The sequence below is a fragment of the Schistocerca gregaria genome, chromosome 3 (assembly GCF_023897955.1).
Source record: "Schistocerca gregaria isolate iqSchGreg1 chromosome 3, iqSchGreg1.2, whole genome shotgun sequence".
Lineage (NCBI taxonomy): Eukaryota > Metazoa > Arthropoda > Insecta > Orthoptera > Acrididae > Schistocerca > Schistocerca gregaria.
The window spans coordinates 611,821,737-611,839,316 of record NC_064922.1 but is presented as its reverse complement, the minus strand read 5'-3'; the positions used below and the strand labels follow the sequence as shown (position 1 = coordinate 611,839,316).

Genomic DNA, 17,580 nt, shown 5'->3' with positions numbered 1-17,580 from the left:
ACTCACATTTCCCTCAAAAGAAGGAAGAAGGAGACAAGATATGTTTTGCATATTACCCTTGAATTTCTTTCATGATGCAGTACTGTCTTTCCAACAGCGTACTTTGCTAATCATCAGCCATTTGACTTAACACTGCTGTATAAATGCCCCTTATGCACTGTATACCCTTCAGCTATATGCAGCTATGATGCTCTTGTTTATTTTCTATGGTGTATTTACCATTCAGTCGCCTGGTTACATATCTTCTACATGCTCATTTTATTTACGTATCAGTGTCAGGAAGCTGTGGTGGTGGGAGTGAGGTGGAGGGGGGGGGGGGGGATAAAGGAGAGGAGGAGAGAAGGGAAAGAGACCTGTGGGTGCATTGCCAGAGAATGGCACACAATGAGGGTGAAGGCATGTGCATCTCAATTGGTTCTGTTGATTTGATTGTTTACCATCACTTGATGAATAGTCTTTGCATTAAAAGTCCAGCATCTCCCATGGTTCTAAGTGATAAATAGTAATAAATACTGTCTCTTTATTCTAAACTTCTTGTTTCAGGTAAGTCAAAATCTTAAATTTTTTAAGTTCTGTTTTGCTTTTCAAGTGCAAACCAGCCTTGTTAGTGTTTTTTTCTTTTTTTTTTTTTCCCCTGACCTTTCAGTCACTTTCCTCTGCTGCAATGCATACAAAAGCTCATTAACGCTTTAGAAATTTGTGTTTCATTTTTTCAAACACGGCACATAAGGTGCATTGTTACACTCGTGCTCATAAAGTAAGGATAATGCTGATACATGGTGAAACAGTGCTTTGGTGGGCAGTTTGCGGGTTTCAATCACCTTGGGGTATGCCCATGCAGTGCATTTGACTTGCGGTCGTCGCACTGTGACGCTGGCAGCAATCCACATACGCAGAGATGTGTTGGTGCATGTCACAGTACAGTGCAGCGAGTAAGTGTGCAGAGATTTTCAGATGTGCTAATGGTGATTGTGTTGAAAATGGCTCAAAGACCACATATTGATGATGTTATGAGGGGTAGAATACTTGGGTGACTGGAGGCTGGTCAAACACAATAGGTCGTAGCACAGGCCCTTCGTGTGGCACAAAGTGTGATCTCAAGAGTATGGCAACAATTCCAGCAGACAGGAAACGTTTCCAGGCGCTTCAGTACAGTATGTCCACAGTGTACAACACCACATGAAAACCGATATCTCACCATCAGCGCAAGCAGACGGCCGCGGAGTACTGCAGGTAGCCTTGCTTGGGACCTTACTGCAGCCACTGGAACAATTGTCTCCAGACACACAGTCTACGGATGACTGAGCAGACATGGTTTATTTGCCCGGAGACCTGCAAGGTGCTTTCTACTGACCCCTGATCACAGGAGAGCCCATAAAGCCTGGTGTCAAGAACACAGTACATGGTAATTGGAACAGTGGTCCAGGTATAGTCTGAACAGTGATTCTCGCCGGGTTTTCATCTGGTGTGAACCAGGAATCAGATACCAACCCCTTAATGTCCTTGAAAGGAACCTGTACGGAGGTCGTGGTTTGATAGTGTAGGGTGGGATTATGATTGGTGCACATACATCGCTGCATGTCTTTGACAGAGGAGCTGTAACAGGTCAGGTGTATCGGGACTCATTTTGCACCAGTATGTCTGCCATTTTAGGGGTGCAGAGGGTCCCACCTTCCTCCTGATGGATGATAATGCAGGCCCCACTGAACCGCCGTCGTGGAGGAGTACCTTCAAACAGAAGATATCAGGCGAATGGAGTGGCCTGCCTATTGTCCAGACCAGAACCCCATCGAGCACGTATGGGATGCTCTCGGTCGATGCATTTCTGCATGTCTTCAAACCCCTACGACACTTCAGGAGCTCTGAAAGGCACTGGTGCAAGAATGGGAGGCTATACCCCAGCAGCTGCTTGACCACCTGATCCAGAGTATGCCAACCCGTTGTGCGGCCTGCGTACGTGTGCATGGTGATCGTATCCCATATTGATGTCAGGGTACATGTGCAGGAAACAGTGTCGTTTTGTAGCACATGTGTTTCGGGGCCGTTTTCTCAACTTATCACCAATACCATGGTCTTACAGATCTGTGTCGTGTGTGTTCCCTATGTTCCTATGCTATTAGTGTCAGTTTTGTATGAGCATGAGTGTAGTTAATTAGTTAGTTGTTCCATAAATTGTATTTGTGATAAACTTCATGATGTGGAACATGTGAACTGAACAAAAATAGCGGATGTGTGCACACCCCCACCCCCTCCCTCCCACACTCACACACACTGGAAAATGAAAATAATCAAACAGTGGAAAGTCCAGATGGGAAAATCAACAGCATAATGAAAAGGATAGACTCCTACTCACTGTAAAGATGACATGTTGAGTTGCAGACAGGCACAACCAAAAGACTGTTATGCATTGAGCTTTTGCCCAAAGCCTTTCTCAGAAAATATAACACACATTCACATGAGCAAGCATAACTCGTGCTCACATGACTGCCATTTAAAGCAGCTATGACCAGAATGCATCTATTGCAGTCAACAAAGGCAGCGATCTGGAGTAGGATGGGTAATGAGCTTGTATAGCAGAGTGTGGTTGGGGGAAGAGAAGAGCACTGTCTGGCAGAGTATGCAGGGACTAGATGATGGCAGGACAAGGCTGTCAGGTGCAGCAACAGGAGGCTTTGGGGGAGGACCATGGGGGGGGGGGGGGGGGCAGGAAAGGGGAAAAGGTTTTTACATTGGCAGAGAGTGACACACAATGAAGGTAAGTGTACATAAATTGGGAGGAGGTGGTATGACAGAAGGGGGTGGAAACTGTTGGGTGGAGAGTGTGGGGACAGTAGGTTACCGTAGGTTGAGGTCACAGTGATTTTGGGAATGGAAAATGTTTTGCAAGGAATACTGCTACCTGCGCCATAGTTCAGAAAATTTGGTGGTGAAGGGGACGACCTGGGTGGCCTGGGTTGTGAAGCGTTCATTAAAATGAAGTTGCATGTTGTGTGGCATGGTAGGCCACTTTTCTCTTGGCCACAGTTCGACTGTGTTCATTCATCTTGGGGGACAGCTGGTTGGCAGTCATGCGTATGTAAAAAACTGTGTAATGATTGCAGCAGAACTTTTATACGACATGGCTGCTTTCATAGGTGCCCTGCCTCTGATGGGATTGTGTAAGCCCATGAGACGACTGGAATAGGAAGTGCTGGATGGGTTGATTGGGTAGGTCTTGCACTTGCACCTTTCTCAGGGATGTGATGCCTATGGTAAGTGGTTGGGATTGGGAGTGACACAGGAATGGACTAAGATGTTATGGAAATAGGAGAAGGGGGAGGGGAGGGTGCCAGAACACCACAGGAGGGGTGGGAAAGATCTTGGGCTGGATGTCCCTCATTTCAGGGCATAAGGTAATCAAATCCCTGCTGCAGAATGAGGTTCAGCCGTTCTAGCCACTAATGGTGCTGTGTGACATAAGGGGCACACCTTTGTGGCAGGCTTGTGGGAGCTGTCATGGCATGGGAAATCTGTTTGTGGACTAAGGTAAGGATGGGGAGTCAGAGTTGGTGATAATTAATTTATGGAAGGTGACCAAGGTGTGGTTAGGTGGGCAGATCGGGGCTTCTATTGATCATGTTTCCTCCCTCAGCCTCTTGTATTTTCATGTTTTATTTTCCATACCTACAAGTGCCACAAAACTTTTGAATCTTGGCCTAACCAATGCCCCTTTCCCCTCATTCTCTTTCCGTACCAGACAGGTCAAAAAGCTCAATTGTTAGACCACTTCATAAGATAGGTGACAAGACAGACTTAAACAATTATCATCCTGTTTCTTTACTGACACCTTTTCGAAAATATTCAAGACAGTAATGTACTCAAGACTAGCCGCACTCTTAAGTGGAAACAGTTTACTTTGCATATCACAGTTTGGCTTCCAGAAGGGTTGCTTGACTGTGAATGCTATTTATACATTCCTGAACAAACGGTACAAGTCGTAAATAATAATGTATCTCCAGTTTGTAGCTTTTGTTATCTTTCCAAGATGTTTGATTGTGTAGGTCATTTTACTCTCTTAGAAAGACTCAGGTTTTTATGGAGTCGATGGCTTTTTGCACAGTTAGTTTGAATCATACTTAACAAATAGAATGCAACAGGTTCTTTGAAAAATCAGACAATGTTGCAAAGGTTTGTGTGTGTGTGTGTCTGGGGAGGTGGGGGGGAGGGAAAAAAAAAAATCACAAAGGGAGTCCCACAAGGTTCAGTTTTAGGTCAACTCCTATTCCTCATATATGTGAATTCAACTAGCAAAATTGCTACTTTTTGATGGTTATACTAGTGTTACAATATAGCCCATGAAAGAGAAAGCAACAGAAAAGTTGGTAAATGAAATTTTCAAAGAATTATTAAATGGTTATCTGAAAAGGGATTCTCCTTAAATTTTGAAAAAAGAAAGGAAATACTACATTCAGTTCTTTACCACAAATATGGTCAGTAATACCAATATTTGACGTCGCACATGAGGAGGAATCAGTAAATAAGGTAGAGTACTCCAGATCTGTGCAGGTACATATTGATGGAAAATTGAACCGTTGGCTGCATATTACTGAGCTTCTCAGACATTTAAGTTCAACTACTTTGGCTCTTTACATAATTGCTAATCTTGGAAACAAGTGAATGGACATCAGGACATACACTCCTGGAAATGGAAAAAAGAACACATTGACACCGGTATGTCAGACCCACCATACTTGCTCCAGACACTGAGAGAGGGCTGTACAAGCAATGATCACACGCACGGCACAGCGGACACACCAGGAACCGCGGTGTTGGCCGTCGAATGGCGCTAGGTGCGCAGCATTTGTGCACCGCCGCCGTCATTGTCAGCCAGTTTGCCGTGGCATACGGAGCTCCATCGCAGTCTTTAACACTGGTAGCATGCCGCGACAGCGTGGACGCGAACCGTATGTGCAGTTGACGGACTTTGAGCGAGGGCATACCGCCGAATTGCTCAACACGTGGGGCGTGAGGTCTCCACAGTACATCAATGTTGTCGCCAGTGGTCGGCGGAAGGTGCACGTGCCCGTCGACCTGGGACCGGACCGCAGCGACGCACGGATGCACGCCAAGACCGTAGGATCCTACGCAGTGCCGTAGGGGACCGCACCGCCATTTCCCAGCAAATTAGGGACACTGTTGCTCCTGGGGTATCGGCGAGGACCATTCGCAACCGACTCCATGAAGCTGGGCTACGGTCCCGCACACCGTTAGGCCGTCTTCCGCTCACGCCCCAACATCGTGCAGCCCGCCTCCAGTGGTGTCGCGACAGGCGTGAATGGAGGGACACTGAATAGTGCACGGTACATCCAAACCGTCATCGAACCCGTCGTTCTACCATTCCTAGACCGGCAAGGGAACTTGCTGTTCCAACAGGACAATGCACATCCGCATGTATCCCGTGCCACCCAACATGCTCTAGAAGGTGTAAATCAACTACCCTGGCCAGCAAGATCTCCGGATCTGTCCCCCATTGAGCATGTTTGGGACTGGATGAAGCGTCATCTCACGCGGTCTGCACGTCCAGCACGAACGCTGGTCCAACTGAGGCGCCAGGTGGAAATGGCATGGCAAGCCGTTCCGCAGGACTACATCCAGCATCTCTACGATCGTCTCCATGGGAGAATAGCAGCCTGCATTGCTGCGAAAGGTGGATATACACTGTACTAGTGCCGACATTGTGCATGCTCTGTTGCCTGTGTCTATGTGCCTGTGGTTCTGTCAGTGTGATCATGTGATGTATCTGACCCCAGGAATGTGTCAATAAAGTTTCCCCTTCCTGGGACAATGAATTCACGGTGTTCTTATTTCAATTTCCAGGAGTGTATTTTGCATATTTCTACTCAGTCATTCCCTACACTATAAATTTCTGGGGTAACCCATCTCTTAGAAAGAAAGTATTTATTGCAAAAAAAGCAAGCAGTAAGAATACTATGTGCTGTTTACCGACAAATGTCATGTAAGTACTTCTTCAAGGAGCTAGGCATTTTAACTGAGCCGTCACAATACACATATTTTCTAATGTAATTCATCATAAATAATCTATCACAGATTGAGAAGAATAGTGATGTCCATATCTACAATCCTAGAGGGAAAAATGATGTTTATTACCCTGTAAGTGGCTCAGAAAGGAGTTCAGTAACCAAAAACAAAAACTGTTGGCAACATTTGCCCAATGACATGAAATGTCCAACAGGTAACAAGGAGGTTTTAAATCTAATTTGAAATCATTTCTCCCGGACAGATCCTTCTGTTCCAGTGACAGCTGTCTGTATAAGTGTAGTTGCATGGGAAACTGCATTTATCTGTTTCTCGACTCTACTTTTTTTCACACTTGTATGTTGTATACTGTATACTTTTTCAGTTTTGTGTACAAAGTTACCCCACTTTCATGTTTTCCATTTATACATATTTGCACTTTTATGCTATTATTTTTACTCCGGCACAGTCATTTTTGTCGTGCTTATACATTGTAAAGACCAAGAAATCGTCTTAAACGTTTTGTGTGAGATGTGGTCAGTGATCATTGGTTTGGTGTATGCATGCAAAGTCACAGTTATTATTGTGGGCTTTAGCTGTGGTACACATTGTGACACTGTTGCTGTTGACCTAGTTGCAGTCGGTTTCAGATCATATAACTTGACGGAACATTGCTCCCAATAGCGGCCTTCACACAGTGCCACTTGGGGATGCTGTTGACCAGCCAAGCAGCGGGTAGCCACTTATGAACAGTCGGCACAAGATGTCAATGAAAACAGCATCAGTACTGGCAGCATAAAAGTTGCTCACAGCTACAGCTTCTCCTTTGTGAATGGCAGCATGATGCACCATGGCATGTGAATACATGAGTGCTGCAGAGTATTGCTTCTCGATGTCATGGTGTAATGGGCCCCTAAGGTCGGGGAAGTCCTAGTGAACCTCAAGTGAACATTCCAAAGTGTCTCAAAATCCCATAGTCTATCTTAACTACCATGAAGCCAATCAAACTCAAGATGTAGTGCTTTGAAAGTGGTGAGAAATGCTCACATATCTGGGGTGGAAAGTTTGCAGGTGTAGAAAAATGCCAACAGATTTGGTTTCAGCAACAGTGTGCAGCTAATGTACCTAGTTTATGTGCAATACTGAAAGAAAAGGCTTTAGAATTCGCAAAAAAACTTAAATGTTGAAAATTTTCGTGCTTCTTCTGGTTAGTTACACTGATTCGACGTAAGACGTGACATTACTGGCCGCAAAGTTTATAGGGAGGCCAAAATTGTGGGTAATGTCACCATAGAATGTTGGAAATACAGTCTGAAACGTATTTGCAACACAGGTGAGATAGGACTTTTTAAAACTTGTTCTGGACAAAACCTTTGCATTTAAGGTTGATCACTGCCTTGGGGGAAAGAGAAGTTTAATGCCCGCATGTGTCATGAGAATAGGAAAATATATTTGCTTCTAGACAATTATTTAGTTCATTCTCTGGTGCTACAGTTCAGCAGCATAGAACTGGAATTTTTTCCAGCAAATTGCACGAACCATTTTCATACTCTGGATTGGGGCATTGTTGCTGCCATGAAAGCAAAGTAAAGGAAAATGTTGGTTCAATGTGTCATCACACATCTCGACAATGGGAAGGGTAATCCTCAGCTGGACCTTTGCAGGTAAACCAAATAATTGCATTGTAGGTTAGGATACACTTTACACATATACTGTGTATGTATAGCATTCCCTGTCAGTTCACCCTTAACTTCACTACATTTTTTTTAGAATGGATGTATAAGGACTGCCTGGGATCAATTGAAGCCAAACAAAATCACATGTGCTTTCGAGAAGCTGGTATCACAAAAGGTGAAATTCAAGCTGGCATAAAAAATGTTGAACATTTTGATGTAGATTTCAATATACCAGATGACAATGACTGGGCTTTTATTTCAGGTGAAACTAATTTTGACGATTTTGTTGTTTGTGATGCTGATACTGCCATGTGTTGAGTACAAAATGAGGATGAAATAATTAAAGAAGTAAGCCAGTATCAGCTGAAATAAATAGTTCTGAGGAATCTGAAGAATTGGATGGTGAATCTGTGAAACCTCCCAGACTGTCAGAAGCATTTACTGCATTGGAAGTAACACAATGTTACATAAGATAAAAAACATTAGTGATGACAAAATGGTCACAGTGATTGAATATGAAAACTTGATTTATGAATGCAGTATTGCTTCCAAAAAAACAAACCATTGTTGATTCATTCTGTAGGCCTAAATAACTTTAATTGCCCATAACTTAGGTGTAAGCCTACTTAAACTGCTGTTCCTATTACTGTACAGTGTAGGTATCTTCTATTTGCATGCACTTGAGTGTAGTAGAAATATATTTAAAAAATTTCAATTTCACATTAATCTCATTTGTACATTTATTTTATCATCTCCCTTCTAAAACATATAAATGAGAATTTACTGTCATGTGTTTGTTAATGCTGACACTAATCAACAATATTATGAAAAGGGTAGTTGCTACTCACTATATAACGGAGATTCTGAGTCACAGATAGGCACAACATAAAGACTATCAGAGAGTGAGGTTTTGGCCAGCAAGGCTTTTGTTGGAGATGGACAACACACACACACTCACACAAATGCATCTCACACACAGTGGGGTATAGGTGATGGATGGTGAAGTGCTGCTTGTGAGACCATACAGGGAAGAGGTGGAGAGATGGTAGGGCACCTAGGTGCAGTCAGGAGGTTAGATGGAGGTTGAGGGGTGGGGGTTAGTAGAAAAGGAGAGAAGTAAAAAGACTGCGGGTGTGTTGGTGGAATAGAGGGCTGTGTGGTGCTGGAATGGGAACAGGGAAGAGGCTAGATGGGTGAGGACAATGACCAATGAAGGTTGAGGCCTGGAGGGTTACAGGAACATAGGATATATTGAAAGGAGGGTTCCCACCTGTGCAATCCAGAAAAGTAGGTGTTGGTGGGAAGGATCCAGATGGCACAGGCTGTGAGGCAATCATTGAAATGAAGAACACTGCATCATTTTGATAACATGTGGAACATGTAACTATCTAACTATCTATCTACCTATCCAACCCTATACTTCAATTGTTACTTCCTTTTCTCCTATGTTTTTTCCACTTTTTATGTAGTTTTGGATAATTTTACATATCTTCACATATTTTGTGCACATTGTTATGTATTTTTAAGTATCTGTGTGTATTTTTGTGTGTTTGCTGTCATTTTACGTGTATTTTTCTGTTACCCAGCTCCCCTACATCCACATAACACTTTCTGTTGCCCATTTTCTGCATCATTCTCTGTTTTCCCAATGCCATTGCTATTACAATGGACCCATGTTTCATATTTCTGCATCAGTTCAGAGAAGTATCCATTTTCGTGGCTAAAACTCAGACCCACATCCTGTTCCTCAAGTGCTGCCAAAATCTTGGAATCTCTCACCCCCTCCCTCCAAACAGCCTAACTATAAAAATTCCTTTGTGTGGATCCCACCCCTTGTTACATAGTGAACTTCACCTATTCAGATTTGGCAGTCCCTGCCCTCACAATCTTAGTACTGCAAAAACATATCTCCATGGCACAGACATGCCAGAACCACCTTTGCTACCACTGCAAGATACTGCTACTGTGCAACCCCTATTACATACATCACATCTCTGAAATTGAATCCCTTGCTCTACATCACCTGGAAGAGCATTCCAAACACCATCTTCATAAGTATCCAACCTGCTGACATCTCACTGCCCCATCCTGTATCCTATCCATAGTGTTTCTTCTCGTCAACACCTCGTAGCACCCAGACTCTGCCTAGCTGACCTTATCAACTTGCCACATCTTCAAAAACTTCTTACCAGAGCCAAAACAATCCCAGAACATTGTTGTTAACCTTTCAACCAAAATCTTCAGCCTCACAGAAGTTAGTCCTATCCAAAGGCCTTACCTTCAGCTCTGCACCCAAATTTAACCATGTTGAACTTGTCAAGAACCTACTCTGTTTCTTTTGATACCTGCAATGTAAACAGTTCTTTGCCACCAATCACTCCAGTCAAAACTGAACTATTCCCAACAATGAATTTTGCCTGTCCCAGTTGCTACCACCATCAAACCATGACCTCCGCCGGCCCACTGAAAGAATTTTGACCCTTATTGAACAAGACCTTCAATCAATTGCCCAAAATCTAGCCTTCCACATCAATGATACCAACCAATTCCTTCACTGACTCTCCACCATCTCCATCCCTTATCCTTCTGGATCCCTCCTCATTACTGTTGACCTTACCCCCTGTACACCAACATCCCTCATGCCCGTTGTCTTGCTGCTATTGAACACTGCCTTTCCCAACATCCTCCAGACTCCGGACCCACTACATCATTTCTCATACACCTTACTAACTTTATTGTATCACACAACTACCCCTCCTTTGAAGGAAAGGTCTAAAAAAAAATCCATGACACTGCTATGGGCTCCCGCACGGTACCCTCCTATGCCAACCTGCTTCACTTGGTCCTCTTCAGCCCAGTGTGCCACCTTTTGGATGTTGACGTTCTTCTCACTGTGGCTCTGTCCACATTAAACTCAACAACCACCAACAGTAGCTGCATTTCAATAGCTGCCATCCTTTACACAGCAAAAATCCCAGACCACCTTCGGTTGGCATATCTTCAGTCACAAGAATACCCTCGCCCACTATGCTGCAGATCTCACAAAGGCTTTCAAAGACGTAGTTTGCAAACATATTTCCCATGCCATATCCCTACACATCTTTAATTCTCCCACCATTCTGAAGAACCAGTTACAAAGGAGTGCCCCCTTCATCACTCAATACCACCTCGGACTGCAACAGCTGAACCACATTCTTCATCAGTGCTTTGATTATTTATCATAATGCCCTGAAATAAGGGACATCCTACCCACAACGTTTCTCACCTCCCTAAAGTGATATTCCATCGACCACCCACCTGCACAATATTGTAGTCTAGCTCCATATCACTCCCAGTCCCAATGCCTTGCCTTAGGGATCTCATATCATTGCACAGCTTTTTATATACGTATGACTATGAACTAGTTGCCCACAGGGATGAATGGCCACCGCCAAACTGTGACCAGAGCAAAGTAGACTCCTCTCTTGCACAGCATGCAGCTGAACGTAAAATGCTTGATTTTAATGGCTGCTTCACAACCCTGACCATCTGGATTCTCCCCTCCACCACCAGCTTTTCTGAACTGCACAGGTGAAAGTTAACCATAAAACACATTTTTTTGCTCCTGAAATTATTTCGACCTCTACCTACTACCCCCATACTCTCCATCCAAAAGTTTCCACACTTTTGTTCTGTTAACTCCTCTCAGTTCACTTCTCCTCACCCTCACTGTGTCCCACTCTCTGCCAACACACCCACTGTTCTTTTGCTCTTCTCTGTTCCTCTCCTTTTCTGCTCCCCATTCCGCCCACTCTGCCCTTACTCCCTCACAGCTTCCTGATGTTGCGCCTGACAGCATTGTCCTGTCCCACCATCAAGTCCCTACATGCTCCACTAGATAGTACTCTTCTCTCCCTCTCGCCCCCCTCCCCTTCTACTGTACCCTGCTATTCCTTCCACTTCCCACCCCACTGCAGATTGCTGTGCTTTTTACATTGCTTGTCTGCAACTCAGTGTGTCATCTTTACAGTGAGTAACAATCTATCCTTTTCATAATATTGTTAAAAAATATTTTATATGGCTATGTGCTGGCCATTTACAGGTTTTTTTTTCTGTAAAACTGACAAATTATTTCCATGCAAGGATTCCTCTGTGGTGTGGAAGGAGTTGTTAAGGAAAAACATCTTTAATATACATTTGAACACCTATGACAAAAAGATCGTGTCAATAGCAACAAAATTAAAACACTACATAACAGTCAGTCAACCAGAAATAACATACACAAGTGAAACCATCTTCAAAACAACTAATACTGCACAAATAGACAAAATACTCAAAATAGAGAGAAGAATCATAAGAAAATGCATCAACAAATTGTACCAGAAAGATGGACACTGGAGAGTAGCTACATATGAAACAGTCTACAAGGAAATAGAACCGATAATGAGTACAATCAGGAAGAAACAAATTTCATTTTTCACACATCTAATCAGAACACCAGAGAACAGGATCATCAGGAGAATAATAGAAAAATTGTGGAATAGTAAGTGCAACATTAAGTGGATTACAGAAATCAAGGAAGATATGGATGAGCTACAGATTACATTGGAAGACCTAGGAAACAAAACTGACAAAATCAGGAAACTCACCAACAAACCAGACTGCAAACGAGAGTCAACAAACAGACAATAGGAAGGGTGATCTCTGATGAAGAAAGAAGAATGAGATCTGAGAGAATGAAGAAGTACTGGATTGACAGGAGGCTGAATTTTTTTTTTATAAAGTTGACTAGATTGGTCCAATGAAGGCCATAAAATGTAAATAATAATAATAATAGATTTGAAAACTCTTCTGCTAGCTCTCCGCATTTTATTTTCATGGGTACAGTTTTGTAGCTGCGTGTTTCATGCATTTCTCTGCCAAAGTTAAATTCATTAATTGCTAATGATACAGATCATTTTTCCTTCTAGTGTTGTACATGTGAAGATCACTGTTCCTTTCAAACTCAGATGGATTGCTGATAGCAAATTTCATAAGGGAATAAATGTACTGTGAGGCTGCAGTTAATATTCTCAGACGTGTGTGTGTGTGTGTGTGTGTGTGTGAACCTCAAACATGATTCTAATTATTTTCTTTTGTGCAGTGAGTAATTTTTGTTGGACTGAGGAGTTACCCATATTATTAACCCATAAGACATTAGTCTTATACAAATTATTTTAACTTACTGACTGTTATATGCCTCAAGTTGGAATTATTCTTACGGCAAAAGTAACCAACCTAAACTTTTTATCAGGTCTATTATATGTTTTTTCCCAGTTTAGAAAAACTCTGCATTCTGTTCCTAGCAAAGCTCTGCATTCTGTTCCTAATGGGCTAATTGCGAACGACTAACCACTACAAATGACGCCACTGGATGTGGTATAGAGGGGTGTGGTGTTCGCACACTGCTGTCTTGGCCATTGTGTGATTTCTTCAACTTGAATCCACTAGTTCTCAATCAAGTTGCTCCTCAATTGGCATCACAAGGCTGAATGCACCCAGTTCTAGTCCTCCAATGAAGAGAACATGCATAGCAGCATGGGAATTCGAACCTGAATCTCCTATGCAGCAGCCAGACAAGCTGATAACTGAACTGCGGAGTTGGATGTTTGTCTAGTTTGTTTTCATCAGCAAGCACAACAAAGAACTTTACTATTTTTTGTTGGTATGCCATCTTAGTAGGAAGTGGGATGTTTTTGACAGTACAGAACCATTTGAGCTGTGTTTCTCAAATTTAAAGATAGCCCATTTTTGCAAAACCAGTCAGTAATTTTGACAAAACCATAATTTACTACCATTTTCTCTGTTGTTGCTTCTTTGTTTGGTTTCACACCTATGCTTGTATCACCAGCAAACGGGACTAACTATGCTTCCTGATTCAAATAAAATAAAAGATCAATAAGCTAAAACAAGAACAGTAGTGGGTCAAAGATTGAGAACAGTGGGAGAATCATTGAAATTTCTTTACATGCAGATTATTTGTCATTCCTCTTTGTCTCATTGATTTGCTGTCAGATTTAGTACCTGTGGTTGTAACACCTTGGAGGGAATGTGTCGTGCAGTTCTCCAGCTCCTCAGCAGATCTACACTCAGCCAAAATTTATGCGAAGAGCAGAACGGTATTCTGAAAGGATAGGCATGTTTGTTGCTGCTAGAAGTAGTTTATCTTGTTGCGAAATTAAAGTAGACAGTTCCTGTTAGTTAGTATGGGTAGAGGTCATTGTTGGCAACTGGAATAAAATAATAATTGTAATTTGGGAGACAATTTGAGCAATCCGTCTTAGGTTGTTTGCAGATGATGCTGTCATTTTTGACTAATAAAGTCATCAGAAGATGAAAACAAATTGCAAAATGATTTAGAAAAGATATCTGTTTGGTGCAAAAAATTGGCAGTTGACTCTAAATAACGAAAAGTGTGAGATCATCCGCATAAGTGTTAAAAAGAATCCCGTAAACTTCAGTTACATGAGAAATCAGTCAAATCTAAAGGCCGTAAATTCAACTAAATACTTAGGAATTACAATTATGAACAACTTAAATTGGAAGGAACACACAGAAAATGTTGTACAGAAGGCTAGCCAAGACTGTGTTTTGTTGATAGGACACTTAGAAAATGTAACAGATCTAAAGAGATTGCCTACAATACGCTTGTCCGTCCTCTTTCAGAATACTGGTGGGCAGTGTAGGATCCTTACCAGATAGGACTGATGGAGTATATCGAAAAAGTTCAAAGAAGGGCAGCATGTTTTGTATTATCGTGAAGTAGGGGAGAGAGTGTCACTGAAATGATACAGGATTTGGGGTGGTCATCATTAAAACAAAGAAGTTTTTTGTTGCAGCAGAATCTTCCCACGAAATTCCAGTCACCTACTTTCTCCTCTGAGTATAAAAATATTTTGTTGACACCGACCTCCATAGGGAGAACGATCACCATGATAAAATAAGGGAAATAAGAGCTTGTACAGAAAGACACAAGTGTTCGTTCTTCCCGTGCTGTACGAGATTGGGATAATAGAGACTTGTGAAGGTGGTTTGATGAACCCTCTGCCAGGCACTTAAATGTGATTTGCAGAGTATCCATGTAGATGCAAATTTGTGGCAATACTCGGTTGAAAACCTACATCCCTTTTGGTAAATTGACTTCTGGATACTCGTGTCTGATCCCCTTAAAAACACAGTCCTAAAATGATGATGTTGAGGCTAAAACTTCAGTCTTCTTGTGAAACATGTGATGCCCCATGTTCAGGAACTGCTCTGATACAGCTGATTTATTAGGTTGCCCCAGGTGCGTATGACCATGGTGTTTATGTTTCAACATATCAGCCTAATATAAGGTTCCCCAAATTGCCATGGGATCTTATATATGCCGCATTTTCTAAGGCTAAGAGCGTATTTGACTGAACACATCAAATTCATTAGTTCCGCTGATAAATACGGGACATTTGATGTTGTGACTTGTGATGATTCTTTCTATTCTTGAAGACATGCCGCCAAAATATGGCAAGGAGGCCATTGCAGTGGTGCCTCTACATCTTCATTTACTTCCCTACATTAAACTTGTTTTGATCAGAATGCTATGGTGTACTACAGAGATAAAAATATCTTGTAAACAGAAAAGGGAAATGTATCTTGTATGTAGGCAGAGTAATGATCCAGAAACAGTACACCATTGTAAAAACTAGTGCACTACAGTAAGAAATTTTTTAAAAAGTCCGCAAGTGTGTGCATTATATCTGTGATTTGCATATCTGCCAATAAAATTAAAACAATTTGGAATATTGTTAAAAGGAAAACAGGGCAACCGAGAGCGCAGGAAGACTGTATTTCTAACAAACTCAATGAAAAGGACAAACTCAATAACAAGAAGTCAGAAGTAGAAATCATTTTTTAATTGTTGTAGAGAAAATAGGATCCAGCTATTCATTAGAAAATGCTAGGCAGTATATGAGAATACCTGTGCAATTTGATAAAATTGAAATACAACCCACCTGTACTACTGAAATTAGGAAAATAGTAAATTCACTCAAAACTAAAAGCTGACACATCGAATTGATGGCATTTCCAACATAGTACTAAGATAAGTAGGATTCTCAGCCACATATGTAGTAGCTCACTGAAACAGGGCACTTTTCCAGATAGACTGGAAAACGCTATTGTTAAACCATTGCACAAAAGGGGGACAGATCTGATGCTAACAACCACTGCCCAGTGTCATTTCTGACAGTTTTATTAAAAATTCTTGGAAAAGTAATGTATTCAAGAGCAGCAATACATATTTGTAAAAATCAAGTACTAACAAAATGTCAGATTGGTTTTCAAAATGGCTTTCCAACAGAAAATGCTAATATGCTTTCACTGATCAAATATTAAATGTGTTGAATAACTGTGATCTCTCAAAGGCTAATGACTGTATGAATCATGTAATTCTTCTAGATAAGCTTAAGTATTGTGGTATGAGTGGGACAGTGCACAAGTGGTTTAATTCATATTTAATTGGAACAGTCCTGAAGGTTGAAATTAACAGTACAGATAGTCTGCAAAAATCAGCAGAGTCCTCTAACTGGTGAAGTATCAAGAATGGTGCCCTCACAGGGGTCAGTCTTGGGCCTCTTATTATTCTCAATATATATTAATGACTTGCCACTCTATATTCGTGAAGGTGCAAAGCTAGTTCTTTTTGCCGATGATACAAGTATAGAATCACATCCCACAAACAAGAATCAGCTGAGGAAATTGTAAATAGTGTCTTTTGCAAAATTATTAAGTGGTTCTCTGCAAATGGACTCTCACTAAATTTTGAGAAAACACTGTTGATACAATTGTGTACAGCAAATGACATACCACCATAGATGATGAACAGAAGTCTGTGGCTAAGACAGAATATCAAAATATGTGGGTGTGTGCGTTGATGAGAAATTGAATTGGGAGAAACACATTGATGATGTTACAAATTTTGGTGATAAACATATCAGTCAATTAGCCTACTACGCCTATTTTCATTCATTGCTTTCATATGGCATTACCGGTATATTTTGGGGTAATTCATCATTAAGAGAAAAAGTATTCATTGCACAAAAGTGTGTAATCAGAATAATAGCTGGAGCCTTGCAGACATTTATTTAAGGAACTCAGGATATTGACAGTACCTTTGCAATACATACATTCACTTATGAAATTTGTTATTAAAAACCCATCCCAATTGAAAAATAACAGTGAGGTGCATAACTACAACACTAGAGGAAACTATGATCTTCAAAATTTTGGGTTAGATCTGTCTTTGGCACAGAAAGAGGTGAACCATGCTGTAGTAAAAATCTTTGGTCATTTGCCAAATAGCATTAAACATCTGACATTTAGCCAACCAACATTTAAAAACAAATGAAAAGAATTTCTGAATGACAACCAACAACAACAACAACAACAACAATAATAATAATAATAATAATTGTTATTTTGTGAAAAGAAAACTGACATTAAAGTGATATGTTCCACATCATTATGAAATGTTGTATTCATGATCTGTGGGAGAAGTATTAATGTATGTATGTAATGCATCGTGTATCTGACTGACAGAATGACCACTTTGTTGGAACACTTTTCTTTGGGGTATGCAGCTCACTCGGCAACTTTTTATCAGAGACGACCATATGTGCCCCACATACCAGAGAGTGTAGACATTTCCACATAGTGCAGAGTGATGACAGGTTCCGGCCTGTAAATAGTAGGTTGGTGTTTAAATTCCTAGGATTTTTGTTTTTTGTGTTGGTATTCTAGTTGCTACGTGTTTATTTATCGATTGTCATTTTTTATTTGTAGTTCATTGTAGCTATTTGAATTTACATATTGTCATTTTGTCATTTGGAGAAAGTGA

General features: G+C 41.4%; 1 protein-coding gene across 1 annotated transcript in view; it reads left to right on the top strand.

Annotated features, from left to right (window-relative positions):
* The window catches only part of LOC126356190 (dolichyl-phosphate beta-glucosyltransferase), a 120,035-nt gene that overhangs the window by 7,532 nt on the left and 94,923 nt on the right, over window positions 1–17,580 (top strand). The window lies entirely within an intron of this gene.